General features: G+C 38.9%; 1 long non-coding RNA gene across 1 annotated transcript in view; it reads right to left on the bottom strand.

The window, feature by feature from the left end:
• The window catches only part of LOC121075647, a 48,444-nt gene that overhangs the window by 7,171 nt on the left and 19,627 nt on the right, over window positions 1–21,646 (bottom strand). Inside the window, exon 2 of the long non-coding RNA XR_005823077.1 lies at window positions 12,724–12,842. This is a non-coding gene — a long non-coding RNA (uncharacterized LOC121075647). The remainder of the gene's footprint in view (window positions 1–12,723; window positions 12,843–21,646) is intronic.

Raw genomic sequence — 21,646 nt, 5'->3', positions numbered from 1 at the left:
CATGATATTTGCTCCACTCTTGAAGTATCTACTTGATAAAGAGCTTAAGCCTAAATCTTACGTGTGGTCGTTGTGCCATTCCTATAGCAGAGAGCAGCTGGATATTCCAAGAAGAGCATTGCTCCTTCACACAGCCCAAAACTGTGTAGCAAAGGGATTGACCCTGACAATCATGGCTGGGAAGGTATAATTTAAAGGAAATCTGGCGATGTTCTAAAAACAGATCTCACAGAAATGTTATAATAGGACAGGCAAGAGAAACCTTCTAATTTATGTATCAACAGGCTGTTCTCCAGTTCAGGTGCGGATATAAACACAGTTCCAGATCAAGACTAAAATCTCTTCCATTTCTTATACCAGAATTCTTAAACAGTTTCTCCTCCCCCTCCCATTGTAAATGACATCTTTTGATATGTTATCACATTTTCTCATACAAATTCCATTGAAACAGTAGAATGGCATAACAAAACACCAAATTATTCCTGCTACATTCAGCAACTAAAATTAAAGAGTTTTTTCTCCTACTTGATCATAATTGTAATATTTCAGATTCTTTCTACAAAGAGCAGAATTTAATGGCTGTTATGGATTTTTCACCCCCTTAGAGAATTTCCGCAAAATTCAATTATTTTTGGAGACTGCTTGAGTTTATATCTCAGAGTTATGATGAATTACCTATTGTACTGGCTGACTTAAAAACAATACACAAAAATCAATTTTTTGACAAAAGGAAAGACACAGAGAATTCAGGACTGGCACACACTGTCTTTGTCCTGATTTTAAAATGAGCTAATTTCAATCTCTTTGCCATTTAAAACCACTTTCTGTAACAGCATCTGATTACATTTCAGCTGTTTAGGTTTCCTATAGAGATTGACTTTGCCAACAAGACGATTTGCCATCAAGAAATTGTAATTAACTTAATGAACTCTGTCTTTTAAACAGTTGGAGATTTTAGAGCTAAGAGTAATGATTATCACAAGTATCAAAGAATTTTGTTTTAAACATACATATTCAGTGCCAGATATAAGCAATTTGCATGCTAAGATTTTCATGCTCAGATGCGACAGTGGTATTTAGGATTGTTGACTGTCTAAAGTAAGAATAATTTTATGCATCAAATAATAGCAATAGTAACGACAATAAATAACACTGAAAATGGAATTTAAGTAATGTCATTTATAACCATGTGTTTTACAGCTCAAATGTGCTAATAACAGAAAAACATGGCACCAGACTAGAGCTAGTGCTCTTCTGTGAAGCCCTGAGACAGAGTTTGAAACCAACTTCTCATTCTATCCTTGAATCTAAGAACAGATTAGATCACACACTTTAGGCTTGAGTAGCATATAAATTGTCAGGAAAAAATATAGTTAGCCTGAAGCTACCAATAAAAATTGCAGTACTGCCAAATGCTCAGACTTTGTGAACCAGCTGATCTTTTTCCCCCTCTAGAAGGATTTTCATATTAATCTCATGCTAAACAAATCAAAAAGTATTGCACTAGTAAAACCTGACTTGGCGTACTGCTGTGATTTTACACAGCAAACACTCAACCTGTTCTCATCCCTAGACAACCAGATGTTATGTATTTGTGTGTCAGGAGAACAACTCTAGTCATTGAGCAGACAGAAAAAAAAAAAGACTAAAAAAGGCATCTTTTTCAGGATGAACTGTAATACGGCCAAGCTGCCGTACCTCGCACCTCCTGGCCATGTGGTTAAAACAAGCACCAGAGCACTTTGTACTCCCAACTTTGTGGGAACAGAAACACCAACACACTTGCCACTGTGGAGTTAGGCTTTAAATGAGGCTGAAATGATTATGTGATGTAAAACAATGAGTTTCCTGAGAATGGGCTTGAATGGGAGTGACACCGAGCAGCGACCAAGGAAATATTCCTCTAAGACAGGCATGCAGCGTGCCCTCCCTCTGAGCAAGGCTGATAGTGGTCTCCACTAGAGGCCCAGATCTTTGTCTCAATTTTATTAGGAAGAACATCAGCTCTGAATGTAATTTCCTACACAGTGGAATCAGTGTTAAGGAATGGCATAAATATTTATCATCTGCTTTCTTGAGAAAGTGGCCACTGCACCTTTTTGTCATTAGTGGTGAGCTCAGCCTTAGCAGTGCAGCACAGGAGATCATCCCAGCAGTGCAGCTCTGCTGAGTCTCTCTGAGGCATTTGGACAGTCATTGCCTGCCTGGGGTTCACCTTTCCTCTGAGAAAAATAGATATTGAGTGAGAAGGAACGATACATCTCGAAGTAAGGCATGCATGGCTTGCATTGAAATCGCAATGGCTGCTTGCTGATTTCAATGGGTTACCTCATCTCAGGCACTTTGGAAAGACAGTTCTCAACAGACAATCAACATTTCCTGAGAAAGATCAGTCTCCCTGCCATGCAGTCTCCCTGCTTCATGCTGAGCGCCTCTCAGGATAGAGCTACCTTTTATGGCTTAGGCGAAGAGATGCATCAAAAACGTGTTTGTTTTCCACCCAAGCAAGCCAGCATTTATTCTGTCTCAGGTTTTTGTTATTGCTAAGATACAGATATTCACATTCTAAGAAACATGTTCCAGTTTTTAATGTCACTCCACAGACCTCATGCCATAACACACGCACAATAAAGTCACTGAAAATCAAAAAATTTACATCTTATGCATGGATGTAACTTTGTATGAACAAAGCCTTCCCCAGTGGCTCCTACATTGGTGAGTTTCTAGAGGGAAGCAGTGAGCAATTCCTAAACTCACCAAAGGTAAGAACCAAAAGTTTTCTTACTGCCTAAAGCTGCTGCAGGAAGCGCACCATAAATCGTAGATTAAATCTGACTTCTCTTGGGTTTCTGTGGCACACAGAATTAAAACTTGTGTAAAGCCCTATAACATCATGGAAGAAAGAGATAAAAGCTACAAGACAGTAAATATTCTCAAAAAAAGACAGCTGTGCATAAAAGTACAGCTCACATCTAAAATAACTGAAGCCCAGAGACTTGCCCTGGACTTGAGCAACAAGATTTTTGTTGTGGTCTTCTTCCAGAAAAAAAAAAAAAAAGCAATGAATGAATTCATCATTTGTGAGACAAAGTAAAATATTCCCTTCCCTGTTTTAAAATGTACATACAAGCATCCACACACAGGCACACAATTTGGGGGAATGAAGACAAATCCTGACATGGTAAAGTGCAACCAGCTGACGATATTCTAAGACATGTACCTCAAGGGCAGAAATCAGCCCTAGCGGCCGGGCAGGCTTCCCCTGCCATCACTCACCTCTGCTGATAAGCAGTCTTGCCAGCGGCGTTACGGGGCTGCTCCTGGAGCTGCTCCTGCAGCTTATCTCAGCTACCTTCATTTCTGTGAAATCCTGGCTGCAAATGTAACAGCTCACTTACTTTCTGTAAGGTTTTCTAAAAATCAGGACACCTATGACAGCCACTGTTCAGCAAATGTACTTTTTTACCTTTTCCTAGAAAACAATTACCAAGAAAATGATCGGAACAGATGTAATTTATGTGGACAAGCAAATACGTTGCAATGTAGCTACGGTACGAGACAGGCTCAGCACCTCCATGTACTGAAAGAGGAAAGATCAAGAGTTATTATGCTCAAGAGGATAAGGACGAGGTTGTCACCATTCAGCACCATTCCCCTACATTGCCAGGGGCAGGCACATTTCCATACGGCTGGTAACATTAATTAAGATTGCCTTTTAGGGAATTCCTGAAGGGATCCATGCTATCCCAGAAGTTAAACACTGCATAAGCAGAAACATGCAAACAGTGCAGTTTTAAAATTTGTGAGGCAGAACACCATCCCACCTACATCAAAATAAATAAATAAGAGATGAAAGAAGAGAAGAAACAAAGCCACAGAGAGAAGAAATATGAAAATCACATCCTTTTAGTAATATCTTTACTGTTGTTCATAGATATGTTCCAGCATCTACCTACCTACCTACCTGCTTCAGACAAACATTCATGTTTTTTTTTTTTTTTCTATCAAGAAAAATGGAGAGGAATTCTGAAAATAGAAGTAAAGCAGGCATCAGTGAGGGCTGCAACTGCCCCACAAACAGTATCCACCCAGGACAGGCAATGGCCATATTTCAGCCTGTAGCCCTCTGCATTTCTTCCTTTTTTCCTTTTCTCAGATGTTATGATACTTCCTCACTTTTTGGTTTCTCTCCATTCTCATTAAATGATACTAAACCTAACTTTTTGATAAAAATCGCAGTCTGAGTCTACAGCAAAGGGACTGCTCTCCTGACTTGGCACCTTCTGCTTTCATAATAAAGTAGGGAAATAAAAAAAAAATAAAAATAAATAAAATAAAAAGGATAAATGCAAAAGCAGAACTGGTAACATCAAATGCCTCTATTAGAAGTGTTCCCCCAGTCTTCTGAAAGCCTTTGTGAGTTTTATTAAAACAAATCTTACAGACTAGTCCTGGATAGCTGACACAGCTGATGGGGTGGAGGAGTGGTGGCATGAGGGAACCCCAAGCCCTGCACTTGCAGCCCCTGCCAGAGGAAGGGAAGGAGGTGAGCATCGCTGCACTCCAGCAAGCTCTCAGCAGTGCACGGGCCCCTTGAGGGCTGTTAGAGGTTCATAAAAATCAGATTAGGTCAGCTTCAGCTGGGGACATGTGAGCCATGGGGCTGCTATTGAGCTATGTCAAAGCCACCAACATTCACCTTTGCCCTTTCTCCTGTGGTGACACTGCTCAAACACAAGTACTGGATCTCCTTCTAACCTGGATTTGGAGACTTTCAGCTCCTGTAAATCTTCATCACAGACACCTGCATAACATCAGGGCTACTGCGTGTGTGCTAGGAAGAAAAGCGTGCTCTGACCTTAAACACTGTAGTCTCCTGGGCTTACTTCCAGTGCCTCCCTATGTGTTCCAATTTGGGGCAAGCTTGAATTTTCCACCGGCTTTGAACACAAAAATAAACCAGTTCACCAGCTTCAGAAGCACCCGTAGACTCATAAACAGTTAGCTGCAGCTGTCACTTTACACAAATGTTTCTCACTGTGATCAACTGGAAATGCAATGTGTTCCTCATTGAAATCATGCTTAATTGCAGCTAATTCCGGTGCTATCAGAGGAAACGTTTGCACATTTCCTTATCGCGGCCCCACTGGCAGACACTGACATTGGTTTCCCATTTATTTCATACCCAGTTCAAAGCTGCCTTCCTTGAAATTCTCCACAGACCGTTTCCAGTCATCTTCACAGATCTTGTGCCCATGCTAGTTTTCATTGAAGTCACTCGGCAAATTTCCATTGATTTTAATTGGACAGGCTGTTTAACCTTTTTTCGTCTGGCAATGAAACATGCTAACAAACAATTCAAAATCACATAGCTTGGGTCTCTTATTTTATGGCAATACTGAACATCAGCTCATATCCATCCTATGTTTTACAGATATTTACAAATAACCACCCTTTCACGCATTTTTCTCTTGATATATACACCGCTTGTGAAACTGAATTTTGCTTTGAGATTTGCTTGAACAGGACTTTTGAAAACAAAAAAGTACTTTGCATTATATGTTATACTGACATATAATGTATTATATCTTGATTAGTTTGTCTAGTAGTCCCTCCCCTGGCCCCAGGAATAATATCATAATTCTCACATAATTATGAAAATGGTAGAACATACCACAAGCATTCAGACTGTCAAAGTTTATTCTTATATTTTGTTTTAATGCTGTCCAAAGTACCAGACTATCTGAACCCCCAGACTTGCTTCCATGCAATGGAGAATTATAGGAGGGTGAAAAAAGGACATCTACATGGTCCTCATCCTTTTCAAGCTAATTGGAAATAAAAGAAGAGAACAGGAAGATGGCTGGAGAAGTCCTGTCGGGTGGCAGTGGTGAAGGAGACTTGCCAAGTCCCACAATAAAATGCCTCAACTCCAGGCATCTCCCAGGGCTGACACTCCCTTCCTGCCTTCCATTCCCTCTTGGGAAGGAGGATTCCTTATCTTTGTCAAGTTCTATGAATATTTTGCTTGCAGCATTAACAAAGGTCTGATTTCACTCAAGGGCTGTGACTGAGCCTATTCAGGGTGGTTATTATGACTGCAGGAGCGTACGCCAAGCGTAAGATGCCTTCCATGGTAATGAAAAGAAAACCACAACAAAAGAAGTCCAGAAAGTTCAAGTCTACCTCAGATTCACTGGTTTCTGTGCTATTCTTTCAGGCTATTCATTTACTCACAATGAACTGCTGCAGAATTTGAACACATTTGCTCTGTTTTTTCCTCTATACAAAACAAGGTTGATTCAATGAAATAAAAAGAGCCAGGCTGCCTCTTTGAGATTCAAGTATCTTGATACAGATACTACCCAACAGATAAGTGAAGTTCATTAATTACCTGGATTGCTCACAAAATTAAGTCCTACTAGCATCAAATTCCAAAATATTTGTCTCTGAAAGAGCAGTACTTAATAGGCAGTGCTGAACGTTTAATATTCCTCTACATCCAATAGAATGTTTATTGCATAGGTCTGTCATGATATTACTGGGAAGGATTAGATTAAAAAGCTAACCATCTGTAAACTGAGCCATGTTTTTAATGGGAAAAAATAAAAGCTAGCAATCATGTGGTGAAGTGCACCAAAATGTTAACTACTTACAGCCACATGCTTCTGAACTAGTGGATAGGGTGATGCAGATAAGGTCTAATAAAATATATTTAGAGATAGCAGAAGTGTCATTGATAGAACTGGAAATTAAATTCCAATGGTAAAACACTGAGAATAAGTGATGATAACCAAAGTTGAAAGAATGATATTTCTCTTTTTGGTTTCAGGAGCTGGCTATTAAAAAAAAGAAAAAAGAAAAAAGAAAAGTCCAAGTGATGTGAATGAGCATGTAGAAACAAAGTCAAACAAATGAACAAACAAACAAGAACTATCATCACATTCCTCATAAAATGTGGAGCTCATGGCTCATAGAGCCTTCCTTAATACAGAAGGAAATCAGTACTGGTTTTAATCTAATGAATCCCAAAATTAGGTTCTCAAAGTCACACGGAGCAGTCCTGATGAGACCCCCTAGCTTTTGCTTCTTACTCTTCAATACAAAATGTCCTCTCAAATGCCATAATGAGAGCTTGCAGGAATGAGAGTCTGGGGAATTTTAAAGTGTTAGAAACATGCAACTATTGTGGATTAGTATTCCACACAGGGCCATCATTTGCAGTGTTTGCACTCATTTTAACATTCCTTTTAAATTAAAGGCACAATAGGTAAGCTGGCAGCATGCAGATAGCTTAAAGAGTTTAAAACATCCTTATTCATAGTTTTAATTTTTATAACAGAAGCTATTTAGAACCCAATTTTTGTGCTCTTTGAAAGGTAACGGGATTTGTTCTGAACACTAAATTCAGCAGGAAACCAACAGGTAATTTGGATTAATGGGTTTGCATATTTTAAATACAAATAATATGAGTTAATAATATCCCTTCAGATATTCAAACGTACCTTGAAATACAGACATCTAGCTGTGTAGGAAAGGCTACAATGGAACAAAACTGTAATCACTATGGAATAGGCATGGCAGAAACGTGCCACAGTCCTGAAGTAGATCCAGGAGAGCGCTGCTGCACTCAAATGCATGCAGCTGGGGGCAGGTGAAAGATGCAGACACTACTCAGTAGGGTACTTTTCGGTAGAACTTGGGAAGTAGAAGTGTATAAAGGTAATCAGACATTTAGCAAAATAATAAAAAAAATAATAAAAAAAATCTAAAGCCTGTGGAGTCTGTCAGCAGCAAACACTGAAGGAAGGCTCAACTCATGCTATAAAGGTGTCCCTTCCATTTGTAATTCTAAGTCCAGCCCCATCTTCAGAGGTTGATTGAAATTCTGAGAAATTAGCATGCATTTGATATATTCTGGTTTATAGTCTGCTGGTTTCTAGCAGTGATGGCCCAGGTTTGCTTTCCCTCTCTGTCTGAAGAGGATCTAACAAGTCAGAGAAAAATATATTGCCAAAGAGCAATGGGACAAACTGTGAACTCAGCCAGAGGTGGAGGATGCTCTTTGCTTAGAGTAAGGCAGGGAAACTGGGGCTTTCCTCTTATCTCACTATTGTGTCGTTGTACCAAAGGCAACTGCTGCTGTTGCCACCTTGAAAGAAAAGGTCATAGAGCAAGCCCCTGAGAAGACTTGTTGCCCACCACAGCCCAGCCTGCATGGTAGGGACAGTGACCAGCTCAGGTGTATGGCATGCATTGCCTGCTCCTTTGGGGGCAACTCTAGGCATGGAATATTAGCATCAAAGGCAAGGTGACACATTCATTTCTTTCTCTATCTTGGTGCCTTAAAAAATTCCTGTCCCTTCCACAGTGTTTAAGTTGCTGACTGTAGGTGCCTATGAGCACATTTGCAATGGAGCGTCACAAGTTCTACTTGCTAAGTAGTACAGTGCCACAATCTAGGGGGAAGAAAAAAAAAAACAACAATCCAAACAAACTTACCCTATTATCTTGCTGTCAATTATCCTTGATGGGTAATTGCACCAGTGGCCAGAGGGAAATGCCAGCAGGTGTAATTGCTGGCTTCTTTTTCTGAGGTTATAACCTCAGACTTGCACACCCTGTTGTCAGGTACGCGCACACACAAAACATTGAATAAATTGTAAGTTTCTGCCCTGCATAAATAAGGAAGCTTTTAATTTAAACTGGATAATTTTACTTGCTAAAACCATTTTACTTCCACTGCTTCTCTAACCATGCTGGGTGATAGGAGCAAAGACCTTTACAAACCATGTGGTCTCTTGTTAGAACATACAGGTGCTAGTACAGAATATCATACGGAAAAGCATTTGTGTGGAAAAATGTTGCATGCTGAGTTGACAAGAATCTACTTGTGCATATCACAAAAAAGTACAGGGTAGTTTAAAACTGACAATCCATTACTAGAAATCCATCTTTTGCTTAGGATGATAAAACAAGATTGAATTATAGATTTCACAGCAGCAATTCCTACATTCTGCATTTAAATCCACACCTTCTGCTTCCCCAAAGCTTTTTAATCCATTAATTTGAAATGAATGTTCATGCTCAAAAATTGCCTCAGTTTATGAACATTTTCATTTTAGGAAACACGACAACACAATCCCCCAAATTGTTCAGAGACCTTGTTAAAAGGAGCGCTCTCATCAAAACCTAATTTTCAACATTTATTTATTTATGGTCAGCTTGATTTGTAAACAAGTGCATGCCCCAAGTGTGCAGCTGCATTTCCTCCTTAATTCAAATTTGCTGAGTGTGTTCATATGTAGTTATACTTTGGGCAAGATTCTGATTTTAGACGCTTGCATGCACGTATGAATGAACATGAAGCCCTCCTAATCCAGTTTGCCTCACAAACAAATGGGATGTTTGCTATCCACATTCTCCGACTAAATTAAATCTGTCTTATATGAAGTGATTTAAAATTGAGATTTCCATTCTCTGTACTCTGATCATCACTTTATCTCACAGTTCAACATCTGTAAATATTGGCCAGTTTCTTCAAACTGATTTTACCCCAGAGAGGGATACCAGCACGAGCCCAAATCCTGATTGTTGCTGTTTTCTGCTCATTTCACTTTGATAATTCAGCTATAAATAAAAACACTCCAACCAGTCAAAAGCTTGCTGGACTGAGCAGCCTGGGCCAAACCTCGTGTCACTCTTCCTAAATAGCCGGCCCAAACTTGCAAACAGATGTGTGTGTGGGAGAGAGAAAGACTTCCGAACTCTCAGCAATAAATCTGAAAAAAGTTAAACATTCAAACTCCACCAAATGTTAATCAGTCTGCCACCTTTTGTTGTTCTTATGAATGACTGTAGTCAGGCTATTTAAAGCAAGTGATGCATTCAGTTGTTAATTGTAAGTGCCCATTGAGGGTACCTCAAATGAACCACAAACTCCCTTCAGTTCTCATCCCCCCTTCCCAGCAAAGGGCTGGACAGACTTTTAGAAAGTACAAGAAGTTCATCAACTAAGCCAACAGAGTCCTTCAGAAATTATTATTGAGGGCAATCTTGGAGGAAAGAGGAAACACAAGTATTTTAGTAGCTTTTATTTCTCACCCAAGCCTACCGTGGCTCTGCACTTGTCCTCAGACCCCAGCAGCAGCCACATGTCCTGAAGCAAAGACTGCCCAGGCTCTGTCCCCAGGCAGCCACTGTTCCTACGTGTCCCCTGCCCAAGCCAGGGAACAGGTGTCCTCTGTGAGGAGACATGACTACACTCTTACTGCAGTGGTCACTATTTTTATTTTTATTTTTTCCCCACAAAGACAGAAGTGTTATTCCATGCCTCAGACTTTTTCCTACCTGTTCAATCTCTCTGCTCAGGCAGGGCCAGAGGCTGTGTGCTATCATCCCATAAATGTTATTTTATATGCTAGAAAATCTATTTCAGCCCACTACATAAATATTGAAGTACTGGTCTTGTGGAGATTCATGAATGATTTCAATTTAAACAGCCAGTCCCAGTAATTTCAGAGGGCTTATTTGCAGAGTGTAAAAGCAAGTATGGTCACGTGCATTGGCCATGCAGTGCAATAACTGGCTCAGCACGTATGTGCCAGATAAATGTAAGAAAGCACCTGTACTATCCTTTGGAAAGCCCATACAACCATCTGCAGGATTTGATCAGAAATTAAAAAGAAAACCATGTTTGTGGAAACAGCATGTGCCAGTGGAAGGAGTCACAGAACTTGTTCCTTTAACCTGAGCAACGTCAAAGGGAAACAAAACAAGGTTGGTGTTGTCAGAAGATGTGACAGTCTTCTAAGCCTCTATTTGTGAGTCTTCCTGCTTCAGATTCAAAGCAGAAGGATGTGAAAAGGTGCCACCACTGGCACAGATGCCTTTCATATGGCCCTGGCCACGAGCAGTCACTCTGAGCTCAAAGCCCCAAGGGGGAACAAGAGCTTTCATCAACAGGACATCACTGTGACCCCTCTGGAGCCTCTCCCAGGCTGGAGAGCACTGCACAGCCTGGGCTGAGCCAGGCAGCACAGTTAGTACAGGTGATGCGGACCTGAACAGTATCAGCATGACAATGCAATCTCAGCCCATGTCATTAGCTAAATATATAGAGTTTATGTATGCATAAACCAGAACGCTGAGGCCTTAGGGATACATAAAAAGTATTTTTACGAAGAACAAACATCCATACCTAAATCTGAATGTATACAGTCTAAATTTATACAGTCTAGAAACTTCAGTTACGTAAACAGAAAGCATATCAAGCAACATTTCTGCCAGACTGCCATACTGGACACACAAAGTGGTTTAACAACACAAGTCTACTCAGCGTGTCCAAGTATATCCCGCAACTGTTTCATCTCTATTACATTTCAAACCCTGTCATATACAGCTTGTGGCAGAAAGGTTTTTTTCCATAAGTGAAGGTGACCAAACTCCATCTCCCTGAAAATGGTAGAAGCAAACATTTCTTTGGTCATTTTTTCTGCTTTTAATTGGAGCTGCATTCACCATTTCTGTCTAATCACTCCATCCTCAACACACGCACCAATACCCTCAGCTCCTTATTTGCAGGCACCACAAAATACATGTTAATGAATCAACCCCATGACGTAAGAGTTTTTGGCAGTAGTTTTCACAACAGCCAGCTTGTATTTGTTTTTAATCAATGTGTAACAAAAACTAATAATGAAAAATAATAATGATCTTACAGCTGTTTCAGTAGAAGTGTTATTAACTTCAATGGAGATAAAAATTCTGGGAAAAAAAATGTGATTTATCTCCATGTTCGGTACACTTCCCAAATATTTTGAAATTTTAATTCAAGTGAAAATATATTTTGTCCAAAAAAGGATCAAGTAAATGATACAAACGTTGACTTAAAATTTCCTTTTGTAAATAGCCCACACAGATTAGTTAAAGAAGGTTGCATTTGTATTAGTAAAGCTGTTTTTTAATAGGTGGTCCAAACACAAGTAGAGTGGTTGCCAGTTTCCCTTCTCGCTAGTTCCTTGTGAGTGAAAGATCTGATACGGCTGCCTGTAAACATAGCTGGTGTAAGTACTAAGCAACCAGATTTGATTTCTAAGGAATTTTCTTCTACTGGCATTTAGGTGCTACATCTTTGTAGAACGAGAGACACTTCTAGGCACCAGCACTACCTTTAACAGAAGCTTTTAAGCTTCTCATTGAAGAGTCAGAACAAGAACTAAAACCTGGATCTTCATGCAGTCTGATTTAGCAGCCGCCGTACTTCACAAAATCAGAATTCTATTACCAAAGAAACCCTGCCAATGACGATATTACACAGCATGAAATCACTCCAACATCTAATCTTCTAAGGGACTTACATGCCAGAAAGAATCAGGAAATCTATGCAGTCATCATTTCTAATTTTTTTTTCCAGTTTCCAAGCTTAAAGCAGATACAAGTCTGTCTTCTGAACCCTGCATGCATTTCAGCATTGTTCAACATAAGGAGCCATCCTGTATTTGAAAAGAAATCACGTTAGGATTATAAATTAATATTAACAACAATTCCACCACTCTCACTGTCTTCATAAAGAAACAGAGGTCTGAGAATGAACTTGAAAGGAAGTGGATTACAGCAGATACAGACTACAGTTCCTAGTATATTGTTTTTAGAAAAGTGGAATAACAATAAGGCCTGGAGGTATTATCCATTTTCTACATTCTTTTCATAGCATTTTCTTACCTTTTGCAGTGGCACAAGCCCATCACATCCAGCTCTCACGAAGTTGCTGAGACTCAGCGTTACCTGGAAGCACTTGTGACACTGACACCAATCCACAGCCCCAGCTCTGCAGCTTACACCTGTGAATGCACAGTTAATTTTTTTTATTAAAAATTGTAGAGAAGAAAGAAAAAAAGGTCAGTTCCAGAAAAGTAACAATCAAGTATCTATTCAGCTTTTAGTCAAGCTTAATCCTTCCTACTTGAATTCATCTAGAAACCCAGACACCCCTGTTACAACTGTTGGAGTTAGGCGGAGACACCCCACTGGGTGTAGGAGAATTCAAGCATCCTCAGGGAAAGGGAAACACGGGAAACACTTCTCCACCATCACAGAAATAGATGAGAACAGACTAAATCTGAGTCTGCCAGTTTTCAGAAGCTTTTTTTTTTTAAAAAAAAAAAAAAGCTGAAAGAAGTGACCTGCCTAACAGAAGAAATAGCCTGAAAGAGTCACATGCTTCACCTCCTTGTCCTCTTCACCCTTTGTGGGAGCTTACCCAAGTTAGAGGCTACTTAGCAACATTTGGTGAGATGTTTGGCACCTGCTTACAAACAAAAAAGTATTTTGAAAAACCTGCAAAAGCAAATGCTGTCAATTCCCAGGTACGTTCTCCAGAGCTAGGCAGTCCCTGTGCCACGATTTTAACTAAGGAAATTGAAGATCTCCAAGACAAACAAAATCAGCTGAAGGAAAGCTAAGGAAAATGGTTAAACTCAGTCACTTTGTCCTAGACTCATCAAGGTTTGTTTGATTGGTTGGTTAGTTTGGTTTTATTTGTGTTTTTCGTTGTTGTTTGTTTTGTTGTTTTTTTAAAACTCTGAACCAAGGACTCAAAACATAACATAAAGGAAGTAATCTGTGAGGATTCCTGGGGAAGAAAGCTGATATTCACAGAAATTAAGCTGGAAATATTTTTGAAAATTACCCTTAGTATTTGTATTAGTACACTCTACACCAAATAGCATAACACACACACAAAAAAAGATGACTAGATGCATATGTTAAGGGCACATCATTATTGGGTCGTGCTTTTATACTACATAAGCCTGGTGTCATTTCCTGACTCAGCTCTGGAGAGAACACGTGTCCCAGTAATGCCAGTACACACCAGCCTGAAAAAAAAAATGCTTGCAAAATGTAATAGATATATAATGCATGCCAAACTGAAGCCTTGAATCTCTAAGTAAATACCACATCATTTTGATCTGTTAATAAATAAGCCCTGTCCTGCTTAGTCCTGAGCATGTGTCATTAGGGAGACAGAAGAGCAGCCACGTGGGGGAAGGCAGGGGCGAGGATGGTGTCTGGAGGGTCAGGGGCACATCAAGGATCCTGTTCTGTAGCAGCTGTCCCTCTGCACAGACACACATGATTTAAGATATCAGTGTGGATAATTCATACTTCAGAACTTCTATGGTACCTTTTTACACAAACAAACTCAAAAAAATAAACAATATTTAATGAATTTAATGAATAAGATGAGAAGTTACATTGGCAGATTGCAGCTATAGCCTTTAATCTTCATTATGGATTCAAACACAAGCATCTAAAATAAGATTCAAGTGGAGAGAAATTCTTTTTGTTTAATGGATAACAATCAAGTAACACATAATCCCTTATAGCAACGGTTCGGCAACTACTGTCCCTTTTATGTGAATAATATATCTTAATGGGCTTTACAGCAATTTAGGCCACAAGACGAAGCATCTGGCAAAGACTAATTTATGAGAATGTCACTCATGAGTAACGTATACCATCCACAGAGTTGAAATATTTGATGGTATAGGCACTCAATCTTATTGCGATCCAGAAGTCCTATAAATACTCTTCAAAAGAAGAGAATTTCAAGAAAAAGAAAGCCTCCCCAATGCTCTTACCCTTTATAGCATTACTTATCTTCCAGTTGTTATCCTTTCAACAACATACTTATTTTTCACTCATTAAGAAGATTATCTCACATTAACAAAGCTATTGTCTGCTTCTTTCCTAGATATTCTTGCATGAAATCAGCTCCCTACAGCTTGTAGGAATAAAGCAGTCAGCACGTAAACAGCTTTATTAGGATTTTGAATTAAAAGTGATTTCAAAGATAAATGTAATATTCAGCTGAGAATATAAACACAGCCCACAGATTCCAGTCATTTCAGAGACCTATGAGGAAAATCATAATTTCAGTGTACGTGTGCAGGAATGACAAGCTGTGGAAATCACAAGTGTATGGAAATATATGATTTCAGTGTTCATTCTAAGTACATGCAAAATAAAGATACTAGTCTGGGATGCATTTGTTTTGGAAAATCATGACTACACTTCAGTAAAAACAAAGTTACTTCCCATTGTTGTAAACACATATACAAGCGTATGCTATTTGCATATTACTCACACTGATCTACAAAGCCCTGATAGAAAAAAAATAACGCATTTTTTAAAGGATATTAAATTTCCCAAACAGATCCAGATGTTGAACAGTCTTATGACAAAAACAGTCAAAAAGCATGAATGCTGTATGAAAGGACAACCTGAGGTTTTTCAGCTCACAGTTCAAAAACACCCTGAGAAAGTAGCACCCACAGCTTCAATAACCATTTTATCTACACACTTCATAGCTGTTCAGCTAGGGTTTTGTCTGCAATTAGCATGTGTACCAGCACTTCCCTCTCTTCTATCCTGTCTTCAACAGACTTAGAAGGGTGATGGGTGGATAAAATTACAAACTCTTTCCTGTATTCTGGTCCGAACAGCAAAGAAATTAGATAGAAACTACAAGGTTTGCCATCCCCTCAGTGGGTAGCAGGTACTAGAATTTCACTCCCTTTGACCCTTTTGGATTTAATCTGTGGCATCACACTCAACGCACCTCTTCTGGGTCAGATGCTACCATTTTGTCTTGCTTGCAATATAATCTTGCTAGCAGGATTTTCATGGTTAATTTAGGTTTGAGGGTTGTTTTTATTTATTTTTTAATGAATGTGTGACCAAGCCATCTCCCTCTTCATCTGCTCCGTAGATTTATTTTGTATTGGGCTACATCTGTTTCAGTACCTTAACTGTTCCAATCTGAGGACTATTGACATTTTAATTATGTGTGAGTTGACAGTACATGGCTATATTAAGGGATTTCCAACTATACAAGGATGGGGGGGGTAGAATCACTCTTTGCCGATATTTCTAGTAGATAATGCTCTTCAGTATAGCAAAATGACCAAGCAAAAGGAAAAAGAGTAACATTTTACTCAGTGTAAGAGGCCAAAAAAAATAATCACAGCATCCTTGTGAAATAAGCACTGGCTAGAGAACAAGGTACGTGTTATTAATATATATCAGTATCTATATTCCAGAAGGAGATAGCCAAAGACTATAATTAGCTCTGAAGCTAAAGTACGAGCAGCATAATAATAACTGTTAGACTAAAAAGGAATGTAATGAATAAAAGCTCAATTCACAAAGGAATACAATGTTAATATTGAAATTTGGACATGTTAAAATGGTGAGTTGTAAAGAGGAGCATTTAATGATACCGTCTTTGCAATTTATTTAGGGTAGATATGAAAAAACAATTATAATTTACAAGAACAGGGAGTGTTTTATACATATGTTTTATGATATAGCCTATCGAATCAATCATTGCCTTCAATTCTGCTTCCAGTGTACATATATACATGCTCTGCGCTGCACAAATACACATTTAAATTCGGTTTGCCGTTTTCCTATAGCATTAAAAAAACAGCGAGAACAATGTTGGAACAGATAGACAACAAAATTCACATACCTCTGCTTGTTTTCCAGATCTGACCTTGAAAGACTGCTTACACATGATGGTCAGTAAGTACCTCCCTCTCTTGTATTGATAAATTATTTACACATTCCTATTCAAAACTAAGGCTTGAAAAAATGGGCAGAGGGAAGGAAGCCGACCATTATTTTGAATAAAAAAGAATTAATCAAAAATTGTGAGCTTACAAACTGCAGCCACATTCTTCTCCTAGTGTTCTATTACCTCTCCTTTGATTTTACCAGTCACTTACTATTCTACACATTAAAAAAATTCTATCACTACACATAAAAGCTTCCATGCTCTTGACCTGGCCTACATATTTATTCTTCTTCCTCTAGAGTCTGTATGGAACTTTTTTTTTTTTTTTTTTAATTTCTTTCCCTGTATATGCATTAGTATTTTTACAACTTCCTTTACACTATCATCCTGTCACCTGTACCTGGAGTAATCTATTTTTCTCTACCAAATATTCTAACTGACCACATACAAATCTCCTTTAAAAAAATTTAAAAAAATCAATTTATTTAATAAATCATTGTTCCTCACCGGTGTTAACAACACAGTTTTATTATTTACATGGCAGCTTGCTAGGAACTTTATGGATAAGTTTCCTCCCTCCACCTTATAGACTTTAAAAAAAAATTACTTAAGCGTAATTCATGCAGGAAGGTTCTAACAATTTGGGTTAAATCAGGTTGAACACAAGTGTAAGTTTCTGCCTATTTATTAAAATAAAACACTCTTAAATCCAAACTCAGACTTTTTACATTGTTGTCAAGAACAATTTAACTACATTGGCCGTATGAAAGCAGATTAGTGAAACCTGTACAAATGGAGTGGACAGAACTACAGAATACAAGACACATCACCTGTTTTCTACATGACACTGCCAGCACTTAATACCTTAGGATGCAAGACAGCAACACATCAAGTCTACTATTTATATCCAAAAAGATCCCAGAAGCTTCAGATTGTCTCCAAAATTCTGGGGACCTTCTCATTTGAGACAAAATATTATATGTATAAAACCAGCAACAAAGTGGATTAAAATATGCAGCATATTTTGAGAGTCTATCAAGAATTCACACTACAGCAGCATGGAAGATCAGCAAGGAGGACTAGAAGTTAACATAGCTGTAGACAAAGCAATTAGCATCTTTATCATGTGGATATTGATCCAGCTGATCTCTGTTAACAAACCTTCCAAAAATGAGACAGGAAGGCACTTGCTAATAATGTAAGATGAAACAGGCAACAGCGAAATAATCAATTAAATGAAGTCATGTGATGCCCACTTTGAGCATTAAGAAGGAGTGGAGAGATCAAATGAAGAAAAAATGATAATTTACAGTTGGGAAAACTCTCTAAGATGTTTATTTGAAGTCAAAAGTGATAACGTAATCCCATGAAGCAGGAACAATCAGCATCCTGGAGGGATGAGAATGATCCTCTCCAACTTGAGAAGAGCCTTCCCTGCCTCGCTCCAGGAGCAGGGCTGTATCAGCCCTCACTTGTGGTGGTTGCTGTAACAGCGGGAGCTCTGTCCAACGCCGACATGAACAGACAGAGCCAAATACTTCACATAATGAGATCCGATTATTTGGAGAAGCAAGGGCTGATTGCCAAAATTAGTGTTGTTTTTTCTTTTTTTTTTTTTTCCCCTCCTATTCTCAGGCTCCTATCAATATTTGTCTCTTTCCCCCCCATCTCCTCGCAATATACGTTACTATCATCATACCTCGTCAGACACTGGATCCTATTTGCTAGACATGGTGCAGATATTCTCATTTCTGTAGTCCACAGAACAGTCACGTCACACTCAGAAGTTTAAATGGAAATAAATACATTAAAGAGAAAGAAAGCTGCTGGCCTACCTTACACAAAGATTATTAGAGCGACGAAGAAAACCCACATCTCTATCATACAGGGTCCAACCACCAGGTCCTGCTGCCTACATGTTGTGCATCTCTTCATCTCCCATCCACACAGATTCAGAAGGGCAAAGTTTCACTCATCTGGGGCCATTTCTCACCATGAAATCATGCTCAGAAATAATGCTGTTGGAATTACAAATATGAAATACTTGAAGCACCTCTAAGTGAACATAACATAAACCCTTGAAGGAATAGGTAATTCTGTCCTTTGCTGTTCTTCCCTTTCATGTTTAGTTCCCAAAATATCTTTTTAAAGATATCTTTTTATATAACTTTATTTTATATATATATATATATATATATATATATATATATATACACAAATATATCTATATACACACACAAATTATATATATATAGAAAGAAACAAACTCAGCTGGAACTTGCAATAGTCATTTTCCAATAGGAAGTAATTCACTAGAAAAGAACAATAAACCTACAAACAATAAACCTACCTACCAGCAACATACTGGGGCTTTTTGATGGGTCAATAGTCTTTAAAAATTCCAGACCAGCATTCAGGGATTTTGGTACTTGAGATGAGCTGCATGAGAATAATCAATCATTCATCACAGATATACTAAAAAATAAAAATAAAACAATAATCAATTATTTGTAACTTACAAAGCAAATCTGACATGCTCAGTATCACGCACCATATCATTTTCAAATAAATGGGCTGGAAAAAAAAGTATGTTTTGAGGAGTTAAAATGCCCTATCTGAATATATGATGCTGCATATTTCTTCTCTACAAAATAATAAAGAATAAACAGTACACAAAGCCTGGTTGGAATCTCTGCTGCAAATTCTGGAGCAATGTAAAACTAAGATGATTCTATTATTTAAATATGGGGTCACCAACTTAAAACAGATTGAAAATCAAGTCCAAGGAATAAAATGCAAAAGGAACGAATGTTCCAGTGATTTTTTTTCGCCACTGGTAAACCTTGGTTCATTGCAATTGGAATGCCTTGGGCTAATGCAGCATGCCCTCGACACTTGTGCTGGCAGGATTTCAGCCACCTTCCCAGCCGGCTGCTTCGCCAAACATCTGCTGTCCTGCAGCAAGGCTGGAAGCCTGGACTCACACAACCTCACAGGAGCACACCTAACCTGGGGCCCTGGACTCCCTTGCTCAATAGACGTCAGCTCATTGAACCTAAAATGCCGGTTTTAGATTCTGCACTGGAGAGGTCTGACCTTTTATCTGTTGCTGTGAAATGGAGCTTTATAAATGAGTATATTTTGTGTGGGGCAAGGAATCGGAGATGGTGAGATATGATGGTGATGTTGTCTGAGGCACAAAAAAGGGATGCTACTGACGTTCAGAAGAGCTGCCCTCCTACAGGAACAGGTGCAGAAAACAACTACTGCAGTGAACAGGGGACGGGAGTACTTAAGGACACAACGTTCACCAATTTTTACCTGTTCAGCCTTAAAAAACAAAAACAGGATAGATACCCCTGTCTGCAAATACATCACATGAACAACAAGGAGGGGGAAAGGATTTGTAAGCTAAAGGAAAAAAAAAGTATAAATTAGCCAGGAATAAATTTAGTCTGAAATTAGATGAAGGTCTCTACCCATTACTGAAGAAAGGTTACAGAGCAGAGTCCCAAGAGGAGAAAAATTCTAATTAGTTTTAAAACAGTGCTTGATCACTTCATGGAAGGTATTGCATGGCATGGATATCTCCTACAGCAGAGAACTGAACTTGTGACCCAACAGATCCCTTTCACTCCTAGGAGTTTCCTCACATTAATGCATATGAAAAATCAAAACCTTCCTCTTTTTCATACTTCTTACACTTTAGGTCTATTTTAATATTGATTTTTGTGTTTCCAGGGGTTAAATTCATATTTTTAACATTTTATATGTTGTTTTAATGTTGAATTATTTAAAAGAACCAAACCAAACAAAACCTAACATCGTGCTGCAGCCATTGATTCCATGCGTACTGTCATGGCCCCTTTATCTGAATGTTATTTAATGAGTGTCCCTGAAGGGATTAGCATGTCAATGTGTGTATATTGATTTCCTAATCCAGTCCATCAAAGCTGTTATGATCTGGCGACAGCACAAGAAACAGGAGTTCAAGGTTCTTCACACAGCTCCGACAGTATGTTCTCAAGCCTCTTGATGTGAGAATTAGCTCAGTCCTGAAGTCCAATTAATCTGATGAGACTGTCAACAAAGATGTCATTTCTAGTCACATTTTTGGGGATGTGGACACCTGTCTAAGATACAGAATGAGATCACCAGCTCATTAACATTTTCTAACAGATGGTAAAAAGCTGCATTTTATAGCATTCTGGACCGTTCCACATTTTATAGGCAGGCCTCTAAGCTACCCGTTCTGAAGGGCTGCACACCAAAGTCAGTTTTAGAAATAAAAATATCTGGTAGACCTGTATTTAGATACTAGCCTCCGGATGTTACAGTGGAAATTGAAAGTGTTTGCAATCCCTTCTTAGCCCTTGAAAGAAAATGGTACAGGAAGAAGGGAGAAATATATGTTATATCAGAACAACTGGGGGAGGGAAGATGGTCAAACAAAGACTTTTTCTGATGAATTTGAAATATCATCCAATATTTTCCCAAAAAAAATATTCCAGCATGGAACTCTTCACTCCTGACACTTTTGCTGGGTGGTGCCATGACCCCATTCTTTCCCGAGACCTCTGACCAGGGCCCCCACCTCCTCCCACAGCAGGCAACTTGCATGGCACGCAGCCCCCCAGCTATTCCTACAAGCAAATCCTGTAAGGAGCAGAAGACTCAGCAATAGGCTGTGGGCAATGAGACAGACTGGGAACCGCTTTGGCACTTCTCATACAGACAAGACGCAAGCTGCTTTTCCTCAGTAGAGATGCTAAGGTCTCAATCCTGTTACTACTGCGTTCAGCAGGAAAACTGTTCAACATAACTGGAGAAAAACTAGATTCTAACAAGTTCCCAGCTGAGCAACGATAGACCATGTACATGCATGTTTGGGTTAGTATTATTGCAATAACATACAATAGGGTAGTTTTATCATCTAGCATCTCATGAAATTGCTGTGAAATGAACAGAACAGTTTTAACTGCTTGATAAAGAGACCCTTTTTCTCTCAACTGCTATACGTTCAAATAAACTATTCTTATACCATCCTCATAATGCTTTTGCTGCTCA

This window comes from Cygnus olor, chromosome 10 (assembly GCF_009769625.2).
Source record: "Cygnus olor isolate bCygOlo1 chromosome 10, bCygOlo1.pri.v2, whole genome shotgun sequence".
In the NCBI taxonomy this organism is placed as follows: domain Eukaryota; kingdom Metazoa; phylum Chordata; class Aves; order Anseriformes; family Anatidae; genus Cygnus; species Cygnus olor.
This window is presented reverse-complemented; position numbering and strand designations above follow the sequence as displayed.